This window comes from Triturus cristatus, chromosome 9 (genome assembly GCF_964204655.1).
Source record: "Triturus cristatus chromosome 9, aTriCri1.1, whole genome shotgun sequence".
Lineage (NCBI taxonomy): Eukaryota > Metazoa > Chordata > Amphibia > Caudata > Salamandridae > Triturus > Triturus cristatus.
The window spans coordinates 155440209-155452718 of NC_140592.1; the positions used below are offsets into that span (position 1 = coordinate 155440209).

The window sequence follows — 12510 nt, forward strand, 5'->3', positions numbered from 1 at the left end:
AGCTTGCAGATATTACTTTAGCTTGAACGACCTTCAACTCATCATTTTATTCAATTTCACTGCCATTTGCTGCATGTACAGTACTTGCAATATTTTTATAACTTAAATCCGCCATTTTTCATTATTATTGAAAATACAGCTGACGTCATATAGGTTAATTATTTGTTTACCATTACTCTTATTAGTGGGACTTATTATGTAAATGGTTGGAGTCTGCTCATCAGCAGTAGACATGGTTATTTGAGAGCATGGGTCAATGCCCACTTTGCAATATGCAGATGGGGTGGCTGGCTTATTCTGTAATTGGAATCCCTCACTGGCAGAATACACAGCCCATCATCATTGTTGATCTGTAGAGTGAAATGAGCATTTTTGTTCCATGCAAATGTGATCTGCTCATGTCATTGTTAGAGCTGTAATAGCTATTGAGTCATTACACCAATGGTGGTTGCACCCTACTCATCACCAGAAACTGGGCAAACATTTGAAAATTTCGTTTTAGCATTATGTTAAACTTTAGATTGTTCAAGTAATATCTATAAAAAAAAGAAAAAGTAAATATCAGGGAACATAATTACAAGACCTAAGGGCTCATTATGACTTTGGCGATTCTGGAGCGGGGCGTTACACCACTGCTCCACTCCTGTACCGCCTAAGTAGACTGCCAGCTGCTCCCCAGATTAGGAGTTTTCTCCAGGTCTGGTGGATGGTTCTTTGCCGGGCCCATGGCAGTGCATTTGAAAATGCACGCAATGGGAACTCCAAAGGAAGTTCCTGCACAGCACGGACTGCGGCGTTGCAATGGCAGTCCTACCGCCCAACTTATAATGGGGACGTCGGACTGCAGATGCAGCGGTGGCTAGACCACTATAGCCATGCCGCCGTGATTCTGGCAGTCCACAGGCCCTTAGAGGCAATCTGTAAAGTATTTACGAAGCACTTCAAACAGAAGTAAAGTGAAAACACAACACAAGGCAAATCTCACACCAAATTAGAACATATAGAATACATTTTTATAAATAAAACAAAATCAAAATGACAAAAGTCCAATTAGCAGAACTGGAGATAAGTAAGTTAAAAGATTTCAGTGAATTTAGCAGAAAAAATCCCAAAGTGCCAACTGTGGATTTCTGGTTGTGCTAGACCAGGTCAAAGTTACAAGTTCAGGCCGACCAGGATGGGGCCCGGGCCGGCTACAGGAACCCATTAGGTCATTTGAACACAGTAACTCAATTCTGGTTGTGAAGGGATGCAGAGTCCAGCATAGAGGATGGGTCGTTCAGTGGAGGTGATGCGAGGTCCAGCCAGGGAAATGTGTTGTGCAGCATCGGCTGCAGGGAGCTGTAGAGGCAATGTTATATACTTGTGTGGAGATGTATTGCACTGTAGTGGTTCCGGGAATCTGCGATGGGGAATACGGGGTCATTGTGTGGAGATGCGTCATGCAGCAGTGGTACCAACGTGCTGTGATGGGCAATGCCGAGTCCTCAGGGAAGTCCACGCAGAGGAGATGCATGAGGTCTGCTGGGTCCACACATGGACTGACTGAGCACCTTCAGGCCCACTTCCAAGGGTCCAAGAGTGGGATTGGCACCACTTAGCAGGGCAGATCTCACAGTTGGCAAAGTCCAGGTGCAGGTTACAAAAACTAGCCTTTGTAGTCACTCTGGAGGTCCTTTGTACATGTTGCAGGTACAGTGGTTCTCGCCCAAACAGAAGGGCAGCAGGCCAGCAGCCCAGCATTTTTTCCAGCAGCACTACAGTCCTTCTTCCACAAGTCCAAAAGAGTTGGGTCTGAGGTCTAATATTCATACCCTGCACAGCTCGGGCAACAAGGCAGTCCTTCTCTTGGTAATCAGTGGTGGGCTCAGCAGCCAAAGGTATTTAGGCAGTGTGTCCACTCCCCTTGGGAATGACTGTTGAAGCCAGTTAGTAAGGAGGGTGGATGGCCAGGCTAACTCAGGGATTTTCACTGATAGTGATCCTGGCCCTCGAGTAGCTCATGGAGAACACCCTGTTCCTGCGGCTATCTTGTCAACTCCAATTTGTTAGCAGTGGCAAAGTATGCATAGTCCTAAAGGTCAATACAAATATATTCAGAAAACAGGAGGGTGAAGGTAAAAAGTTTGGGGATGACCCTGCAGAGAGGGCCAAGTCTAACAATATTATAAAGAATGCCACAAGATCATCCAGAAAGATGATGACCAATGCATCCAAAGAAAAGTGAAAACAGTTTCCCAACGTCTTCAAGGAAAATATTTAAAAATAATGAACACTCCCTGGAAAACACATCAAGTGGCCAAAATCACAAAAAACTATCCAGAAAGTTGGAGTACAAACTCATGCTCTTTAATAAATTATTTATCAATCTGACTTGATCCCTATCATTACCAAAATCTGACTGTCATCACACCAGTGGGAACATCGTTTATTTAATCATTTATGAAAGAAATTAAAAGGTCACTAGCACCAATCTGGCTGAACACCATAGATTAATTAGTGGCACAAGGAACCATCCCAGACCCATCTCAAAATTGGTCAAGTCACTTGACGACTAAAAAAAATAGCAGATACCAAAGACCGAAACAACTTCTGACCTGCAATTAAAACCTTCATAAGCAAGGTATTAGAAAGTTGTGAAGAGTTGAAGTGCAAACTCTTCAAAGAAGAAAATTATTTGCTAGATTAACTTCATTATGGCTTTAGAGCACAGTGTAGCTCAGCAATTGCCACCCTAAAAATAGTCAATCACATCCTCCACACCTCGGAGGACGGTATTTCCTATGTACTCGTTCTTCCAGTTCTGTCTGTATCCTTTGACTCAGTGAATCACGACCCCTATGGCCAATCCTGATAGAAATAATGGGCAGAAGTGGGGTAGTCATCAAATGGTTTTAATCATTTCTGGAACACCACAGTCATCACATCAAGCTCAATCGAACCTCAAGCTCAAACTTTTATGCAGTCAAACGTCTCTTACCACTTTAACTCAGAGATAGCCTGCAACTATATTTAAAAACATTCTTTTCTGAGGATATAGAGACTCTCAGACACAGGTCCTGAAGAAGATTGAGACATGAACACTCCACTTACCATTACCATTTACCTCTTGCCATTTGAAACATAACCCAATAAAAACAATCCTCCTCATGTCAACTTTCAACTACAGCACTCCAAGATGAGCCTGGCTGAAATAAAAAACCTATCTTTAACACCGCTCCAAACAGTGTTGACTCCAAAAGATCGCTGGTCTTCATTTTGGACAAACACCTGAACTTACCAGCACACGTCCACAACATAGCCCAACTTCAACTCAGACTTCCAAGAGGAATAAAACGATTCATCCCAGAACAGGACTTCAAATGTATTGTTCAGACACCAGTTCTTTCATGACAACTCTGTTGTAATTGGAACCTCCTTGTTCAGCTCACTGGAATACCAAAACCTAATGTAGGCAGATCTGTATGAAGCAGTAATCGTAATGTATGACTCGAGTTAGGTATTTTTACAGTCATGGCTGTAATGCCCAAAGGCCTATTTATTAATTTCTGGGATTGGATAGAGAAGTAAAGTAGGCTTGAAATATCATTGTATATACTTGTTTACACATTTGATTTTTAACTCATGGATTTCCAAGATTGGATCATTGTGGCTTCCCAGACTGTCACAAAGAACACAGGCAAGGCTAATTTACCCTGGGACTGTGCTTTGCAAAACCTTGGTAGGTGCACTGAAGATTAACTTCGTTTAGCTTTAACTAGTAACATAGGTGGAATGATATTCATTCCACCATTCAGCTCTGATTCTATAGCCTTTGTTTTACATAGTTAAAATTGCTGTGCCCGATGTCTGATTAAAAGAAAGAATGACCAACACATCCTTGACACCACAAGCACTCCTGGAGCATTGGTGTAAGGGGACAGCATTTTACTTAGTATGAGCGGGCCCCGGGAGGATGGACAGATAAGAGTTTAAGTCAATTGATGCTGACAAAATAGGAATGATCAGATCAAAGGCAACATCTGTTTTATTCACAATCAGAAGTACCAACTTCAATTTGAGGACTTTTATATTTTTAATATTGTATATTTGATTCAAAATGGGGTGCATTTTGAGAGCAATGTATGGGTGCCAGTTCTAGACTATCATGGAGTGCTGCAAGTCACAATTGAAGTGCAGTGTCATAGCTTGGTGCGAGTTAGAATCAAGATGCGTCATTGTTGGAAACGGCCCTTTTTGCAGGGTTATCCCCAAACTTTTTGCTTCTTCCTCCTTTATTTTTTCTGACCCGTGGTTGTTGGCAATAGGACTCTGGGCACTTTACCACTGCTGATCAGTACTAAAGTGCATATGCTCTCTGTATAAATTGGTATATTGATTGGTTATCCATGATTGGTATATTTGTTTCACCTGTTAGCCCCTAGTAAAGTGCACTGGGTGTGCCAGGGCTGGTGATTCAAATGCTACTAGTGGGCTGCAGCACTGATTGTGCCACCCACAGGAGTAGCGCTAAAATGATGTCTTAGGCCTGCTTGCAGTGCCTATGTGCAGTCCAGGACTGCCATGTCGACCTGGCCAGTGCACCCACTGACCAGGCCTTATCCTTCCCTTTCTGTACATGTTAGGCATCCCTATGGTGGCCCTAGGTACCCCCCTGGGCTGGGTGCAGTGTATCTGAAAGGTAGGGCATGTACTGAGGTGTGTAACATGCCCTGGTAGTGAATTACAGCCATTTTCGTTTTTCACTGCTGAGAGGCTATCTTGCCCATAGGATAGAATGGGGAAGGCTGTTTACATGCCTATCTTCCCATAAGGGCAAGATAGAAAATCCAAGTTTGGTATCTTTGTGTTCAGAATTTAATTATACATCTTTTTAGCAAGATGGTTTTTAAATTCACTGTGTGAGAATAGCACTTTTTAGAAAGTAGCTATTCTCCTGTTTAACCTTCCTGTGTGCCTGTGTGCTGGTTGGCTGACTGGTGTCATGTGATGGGCTAGGTGGCTCCAGGAGCATGGATGAGTCAGCAGCAGGGTGAATAGGGAGATCTGCTTTAGATGGGTGGGAGGAGTAGTCCCTGGGTTTGAATAGGGTTGGCCCTGCCAGCACAATGCTGGCTCCACCCCCTGCTGGCCAGGCTGAGGACTCTGCCTCTGCTGGCACAAAGAAGGCTCCACCTCCTGCTGAGCGTCTAACGACCCTGCCCCTCACTCTGAAAGGAACCAAGTGCTCCAGGGCAGAGCACACCCAGGAACCGGTTTGAGCAGGGGAATCCCCCCACTGAAACACAAGAGACAAAGACTTGGAGGGGTATAAAAAGAGGACCCCAGACACCTAAACTTTAGATCACTTTGGAACTAAGAAGAAACCTCTGCCAAGGAGAAAGCTGAAAAGGACTGAAGAGGAGAAGACTGCCTGCTTGCTGTTTTGCTTTGCTGCCAAGGAGAGGGGAAGGACCTTGCTGTGTCCCCTTCTTTTGGTTCTGATCTCCAAGGGCCTGAGAAGAGCTGGCTCCCTGTTAAGAAGTCCCAGGAACAAAAGGACTTCACCACCAGCTCCCCTGGAACTCTGCTGAGAGAGTTCTGACCTGCCTTGGAGTGCTTGCCCAGTCTTGGGGCCTCAGGAGGTCGTTTTGCTGTGTTTTGGGAGCTGGGAAGCAGAAGCGTGAAAAAGAGCAACTGGTACCCAACGCATCATCCGATTGCGTGTCGCAAGAACAAGAGTGCGTGGAAAATTTCATCGCGGCACCATCGCAACACGCAGGGTCCCCACATCGCCGAGTGCGTCGAGCATCGTCCCGAAGCGGGAAGATTCCTGACATTGCGAGGGTCGTCGCAGAACCGGTTTGCGAGCCGCACCACTGCCGGTGCGTGAAAGTCTCCAGTCATCGGGTGCGTCGACGCAGAGTCCCGTTCCATGGCACATCGAGAGTTGCGGCGCCGGAAGACAACGCTGCGCCGTGCATCGTGCCACATCGAAGCGTGAAGCAGGGCTGCTGCAAAGCCTCCCCAGGATCTCAGGAGTATCGCATCGCCTTTGCCAGCTTCCTTGTTATAGCTTTTGGGAACCTTATCGCAACTACAGGTACTGTTGGGCACGAAAGTGTCGCATTTTGTGCATTGAGAGTCGCATTGTGCAAGACACTGACTTTTACATCCTGGAGTACTTTCTGCAAGCTCTTGAACTATCTTTGAAGTAATCTTTTTGAATTATATGTTGGTTTGTCTGTAGTATTTGGTCTTGTGAAGTTTTTAGTAAAGATACCTTATTTTTCTAAAACTGGTGTGGAGTAAATCTGTGGTGTGTTCACTGTGTTACTGTGAGTGTTGGTACAAATACTTTACACATTGCCTTTGATAGCCTAGACTGCTCAGGCCAAGCTACCTAGAGGGTGAGCAGGGGTTATCTTAACAGTGTATCCCCCTTTCCCTGACTAGAAGCAAGGGTCCCTACTTGGACAGTGGTACCTACCCTGCCAACTAGAGACCCCCAGATTTAACATTGGTGGTCAGCGGTGAGGATTGAACTTGTATTTGTACTTGACCCACAGTAATTGGTGTACATCACTAGTTTAAGTGCAGACCAATACGCAACCACATACTGTATTTTTTATTCTATTTTTGAGTAACTCTTCAAGAGCATCATGTCTCAGGTGGCAACAAGTGAGAAGGCAGAATTGGAGTTTTCCATTGAGGATCTGTATTCGTATGAAGTTGAGGAGCTCAAGCAATTCTGCAAAGACCTTGGTTGCCCTGTGAAAAGCGGATCTAGAAAGGATGTGCTACAAAGATTCTTGAAGGCCTGTTGGGAGGCCCAAGAGGAAGATGATGCAGATGAAGAGAATGGTTTTATTCCCCAAGCTCTGCCCGTGGTCGGACCAGTCTCAAGGGCTGGCAGCTCCCATTCCAGTAGGAGCCTCACTCCAGAGGAGTTGGAGGAGAATCAAAGGGCTAGAGATCATGAGTTAGAAGTCATGAGGCTTGAGTTGAAGCTGATGGAAATGGAAACCCAAAACAAAGTAGAAGAGAGCAAGAAGATGTATGCCTTGGAAGAATTGAAATTGACCTTGGCACATGAATTAAGAATGAGGGAGCTTGATATGGAGCTCGAGAGGCTTGAGGCCATGAGTGTCTCAGCTGAAGAAGAATGGTTAGCTCAAGAAGTGAGCTTTGCTGAGTTGGAGGTGGAGTCCAGCTCAGATGGTGGCAGCAAGATTGTAGTTTCTAGTGCTGAGAGAAAGGTACAAACACCCAGAGATGTGGCACCTGACTTGAAGGAGGGGGTTGACATACACCAGGGGGTTCAGGTTTATGATGTAGTTCCAGTGGGGTGCAGTGTCCCTGAAGTAGATTGGGGAACTGGCACAGGGGACCATATTCCTAGTGGTGAGAGGGACACTCTACTGACCCTAGATGAGAGGTACAGGGAGAGGGGTTCCCCCATGGTAGAAACCTTGGTGTGTGAGTGTGAAGACCACCCAGAAGAGTGTGAGTTGTGTGACAGAGACAGTCAGGTACTGTCTTGCCAATCTCAGGAGAGTGGTGTGAGGTACTTGTGTGAGGCACTGGAGGGTGAGGCAAACGGTAGCTTGGTTAACAACTGTGGGGGGCTGTGTGATTCATTTGTTGGAGAGCATATTGTAAGTCCCTGTTTTCCAGAGCTATGCCAACACCCGGTGGAGTGTGAGTTCTCTGGTTCCAGAGAGCTTGCGTTGGAGGCAGATCTTTGGTTGGATGCCAAAAGGTCTGGAGAGGCATTGGGGAGTGATCCCAAAAGGAGTGGCCCGGATATCTTCCAGACCTGTGAGGTGGAAGAGGTTCAGTGTAGCCCGGTTAGGTCCCAGTGTAGTGGGAGGGGTGTAAGGGCTCACGTCCTGTCTCAGTGGAGAAGGGGTGAGTGTGGGACTGTGAGTCCCAAGGTGCCCGAAACCCCGTCTCAGGGCCTGTAGGGTTCCTTAAGGGAACACCAGGTTGGGGGCCTAGACAGTGCCAGTAGGCCATTTGAGGAGGTTCTCCTAGTGTCAGGAGAACCTGGAGCTTCTGTAAACAGAGCTCCAGTGGTTCTGGTGTCTGGTGGTACCGCTCCAGTTGGGAGGGTGCAGAAGTCCAGACTGAGGGGTGAGAGGGGGATGTGTTCCCCAGTGGGAGAACCAGTGGGTCAGGGACCAGCCAGAAGGGCTGAGTCCCCTAGTAGTGACCATGGTGACACCACTTCTGTCCTGGGGGATCCTCGCGCACTGTCAGGTGGACAGGGGCCGGGAGATCTGCGCCAGGCAGACTGTCACGAGACACATGAGTCATGTGTCACCCTCGGGGAGATACTGTGTGAGTCCCCAGAAGTCCTGGCATGCCAGGCAGGTGTGCAACCACAGGGTTTAGTTCCTGGGTTGGGAGGCCAGGTTCAGGATCTGCCTGACCTGGAGGGAAGGACATCTGTAAGCTGTGTCCTGACCGGTTTGGCTTCCAGGGGTACCACTCCAGTGGGGAGGGTGCAGCACTCTGGAAGGGGGTGCAGAGGGAGGGAGTCCTCGCCTCTGACCCCGGTTCACCTGGAGGATGTAGACCCTAGGTTGGAGGGCCAGATCCGGGGTGTCCCCCCTGACCTGGGATCCCAGTTGCAGGATAGAACCCCTGAACTGGTGGGCGAATGGTGCAGGACACCTGCCACAGGTGCCCTGACTATTCTAGAAGGGGGTACCGCTCCAACTGGGAGGGTACAGAGCCCCAAGGAAGAGAAGGACTGGGTATGGAAAAGCCCACCCCAGACTCCTGTCCAGCCACCGGATACAGGCCCGGGGCTGGTGGGTCAGTGCCAGGTTGTCAGACCAGACCTGACAGGAAAGGAAGTGGACAAAGGGTGCCCAGCTCCTGGGGCTACTGCCCCCCTCCTTCTGACGCCACAGGGGTTTGAGGGCCCTGAGAGGCATAAGGCCTGGGTCTCATCCCTGACCACTGTCACTGGTCACTGCGGCTTGCTGTCTGTCTGTTGGGACACACCTGTGAGCAAGTTAAGGCTAGGTGCTGCCCAGGTGGTGTCCACAGGTGAGGAGAAGGGTTCCACATGGGTTGGCTTGGTGGACCCTGAGAGTATGGATGGAGAGATCCAACCGGGTTCAGGAAGGCGTAGAACAGGAATAGTGCCCTGCTGTTTGGGCCAGTTTCCGTGTTCTATCGCCCTAAGCAGGGAACCCATCGAGGTATCGCTTGGTCTACCCTGGCTTTAGGCTGGAAGGGGGTTGTGTTGGAAACGGCCCTTTTTGCAGGGTTATCCCCAAACTTTTTGCTTCTTCCTCCTTTATTTTTTCTGACCCGTGGTTGTTGGCAATAGGACTCTGGGCACTTTACCACTGCTGATCAGTACTAAAGTGCATATGCTCTCTGTATAAATTGGTATATTGATTGGTTATCCATGATTGGTATATTTGTTTCACCTGTTAGCCCCTAGTAAAGTGCACTGGGTGTGCCAGGGCTGGTGATTCAAATGCTACTAGTGGGCTGCAGCACTGATTGTGCCACCCACAGGAGTAGCGCTAAAATGATGTCTTAGGCCAGCTTGCAGTGCCTATGTGCAGTCCAGGACTGCCATGTCGACCTGGCCAGTGCACCCACTGACCAGGCCTTATCCTTCCCTTTCTGTACATGTCAGGCATCCTTATGGTGGCCCTAGGTACCCCCCTGGGCTGGGTGCAGTGTATCTGAAAGGTAGGGCATATACTGAGGTGTGTAACATGCCCTGGTAGTGAATTACAGCCATTTTTGTTTTTCACTGCTGAGAGGCTATCTTGCCCATAGGATAGAATGGGGAAGGCTGTTTACATGCCTATCTTCCCATAAGGGCAAGATAGAAAATCCAAGTTTGGTATCTTTGTGTTCAGAATTTAATTATACATCTTTTTAGCAAGATGGTTTTTAAATTCACTGTGTGAGAATAGCACTTTTTAGAAAGTAGCTATTCTCCTGTTTAACCTTCCTGTGTGCCTGTGTGCTGGTTGGCTGACTGGTGTCATGTGATGGGCTAGGTGGCTCCAGGAGCATGGATGAGTCAGCAGCAGGGTGAATAGGGAGATCTGCTTTAGATGGGTGGGAGGAGTAGTCCCTGGGTTTGAATAGGGCTGGCCCTGCCAGCACAATGCTGGCTCCACCCCCTGCTGGCCAGGCTGAGGACTCTGCTTCTGCTGGCACAAAGAAGGCTCCACCTCCTGCCGAGCGTCTAACGACCCTGCCCCTCACTCTGAAAGGAACCAGGTGCTCCAGGGCAGAGCACACCCAGGAACCGGTTTGAGCAGGGGAATCCCCCCACTGAAACACAAGAGACAAAGACTTGGAGGGGTATAAAAAGAGGACCCCAGACACCTAAACTTTAGATCACTTTGGAACTAAGAAGAAACCTCTGCCAAGGAGAAAGCTGAAAAGGACTGAAGAGGAGAAGACTGCCTGCTTGCTGTTTTGCTTTGCTGCCAAGGAGAGGGGAAGGACTTTGCTGTGTCCCCTTCTTTTGGTTCTGATCTCCAAGGGCCTGAGAAGAGCTGGCTCCCTGTTAAGAAGTCCCAGGAACAAAAGGACTTCACCACCAGCTCCCCTGGAACTCTGCTGAGAGAGTTCTGACCTGCCTTGGAGTGCTTGCCCAGTCTTGGGGCCTCAGGAGGTCGTTTTGCTGTGTTTTGGGAGCTGGGAAGCAGAAGCGTGAAAAAGAGCAACTGGTACCCAACGCATCATCCGATTGCGTGTCGCAAGAACAAGAGTGCGTGGAAAATTTCATCGCGGCACCATCGCAACACGCAGGGTCCCCGCATCGCCGAGTGCGTCGAGCATCGTCCCGAAGCGGGAAGATTCCTGACATTGCGAGGGTCGTCGCAGAACCGGTTTGCGAGCCGCAACACTGCCGGTGCGTGAAAGTCTCCAGTCATCGGGTGCGTCGACGCAGAGTCCCGTTCCGTGGCGCATCGAGAGTTGCGGCGCCGGAAGACAACGCTGCGCCGCGCATCGTGCCACATCGAAGCGTGTCGCATCGAACCTGTGCGTGAAGCTTCCCCCTAAGAAACCTACGCAACGAAGGCCAAAGTCATCGCATCCTCCCCTTACAGATCAGAGCCGGCGCATCCACCTCTGCTGCATGAAGCAGGGCTGCTGCAAAGCCTCCCCAGGATCTCAGGAGTATCGCATCGCCTTTGCCAGCTTCCTTGTTATAGCTTTTGGGAACCTTATCGCAACTACAGGTACTGTTGGGCACGAAAGTGTCGCATTTTGTGCATTGAGAGTCGCATTGTGCAAGACACTGACTTTTACATCCTGGAGTACTTTCTGCAAGCTCTTGAACTATCTTTGAAGTAATCTTTTTGAATTATATGTTGGTTTGTCTGTAGTATTTGGTCTTGTGAAGTTTTTAGTAAAGATACCTTATTTTTCTAAAACTGGTGTGGAGTAAATCTGTGGTGTTTTCACTGTGTTACTGTGAGTGTTGGTACAAATACTTTACACATTGCCTTTGATAGCCTAGACTGCTCAGGCCAAGCTACCTAGAGGGTGAGCAGGGGTTATCTTAACAGTGTATCCCCCTTTCCCTGACTAGAAGCAAGGGTCCCTACTTGGACAGTGGTACCTACCCTGCCAACTAGAGACCCCCAGATCTAACAGTCATCATAGCTCAATGCCAGTTGGAACTGAGAATCTGTGGTAAAGCTCTTTTCAAACATTACCAATGAAACCTAATAAAATGTTGCAAATTATTAGTAAGGTGTAGATTTACCATAAGATTCAATGTGACCAGTAACCACCTTTCGGAATTTCCAATTACAAATTATCAGTTTCGGGTGTAATTCACTAAAAAACATCATTACAAGTCCCAGAATGACCTGATGGGAACATGTATGGCTTATGATTGGAAACAAGACCTCCTTATTCCATGGAGACACATAGTAATGTTATGAAGGAAACTGCACGGACACAGCTGTAGTAGAGGTAAGTGGCTTTATTCAGTACAAAAGTTAAGAGTGGATTCTCCCTGCCGGCCAGTGGCTAACTGCCCTTCCAAGAACGTCCACTCTAAAATCACAATCTGAAACCTCGCAGTGGCAGGGTTCTACCAACTCAATGGCATGAGACATAAAAATGGACACGAGACACACGGCACCCAGGCACTACACTACACATCACCATCCGTTCTGTATGTGCACAAACTTACAATAATGGATGAGGAAAAACCCTTCAAGGATAAAGGGAGGGGAATGTCCTAGCAAGCATGGAAATAAAACCATAAGTTTAAAACAACAGAAAAAGGGTAAGGGAAAATAACAATTAACCAGTGTGCATTTGGTTGGTTCACATAAACAGCAAGCTACTGAGCTTGTTGACTAAGATAGTAGACTTTCTGAAGGTTCACAACACAAAACAATACTGTAAAAGGCTAAGCAAATAAAATCTCAAAGTATACCGGCAGGGGCGGCTCCTCCATTAGGGCGGAGGAGCGCCGCCCCACTGCTTTCTCGCAGTGCAGGAAGCAGAAACATAAAATGT

At 47.8% G+C, this 12510-nt stretch overlaps 1 protein-coding gene across 3 annotated transcripts in view; it reads left to right on the forward strand.

The window, feature by feature from the left end:
* CACNA2D3 (calcium voltage-gated channel auxiliary subunit alpha2delta 3) overlaps positions 1-12510 on the forward strand; it is a 2334275-nt gene that overhangs the window by 129964 nt on the left and 2191801 nt on the right. The window lies entirely within an intron of this gene.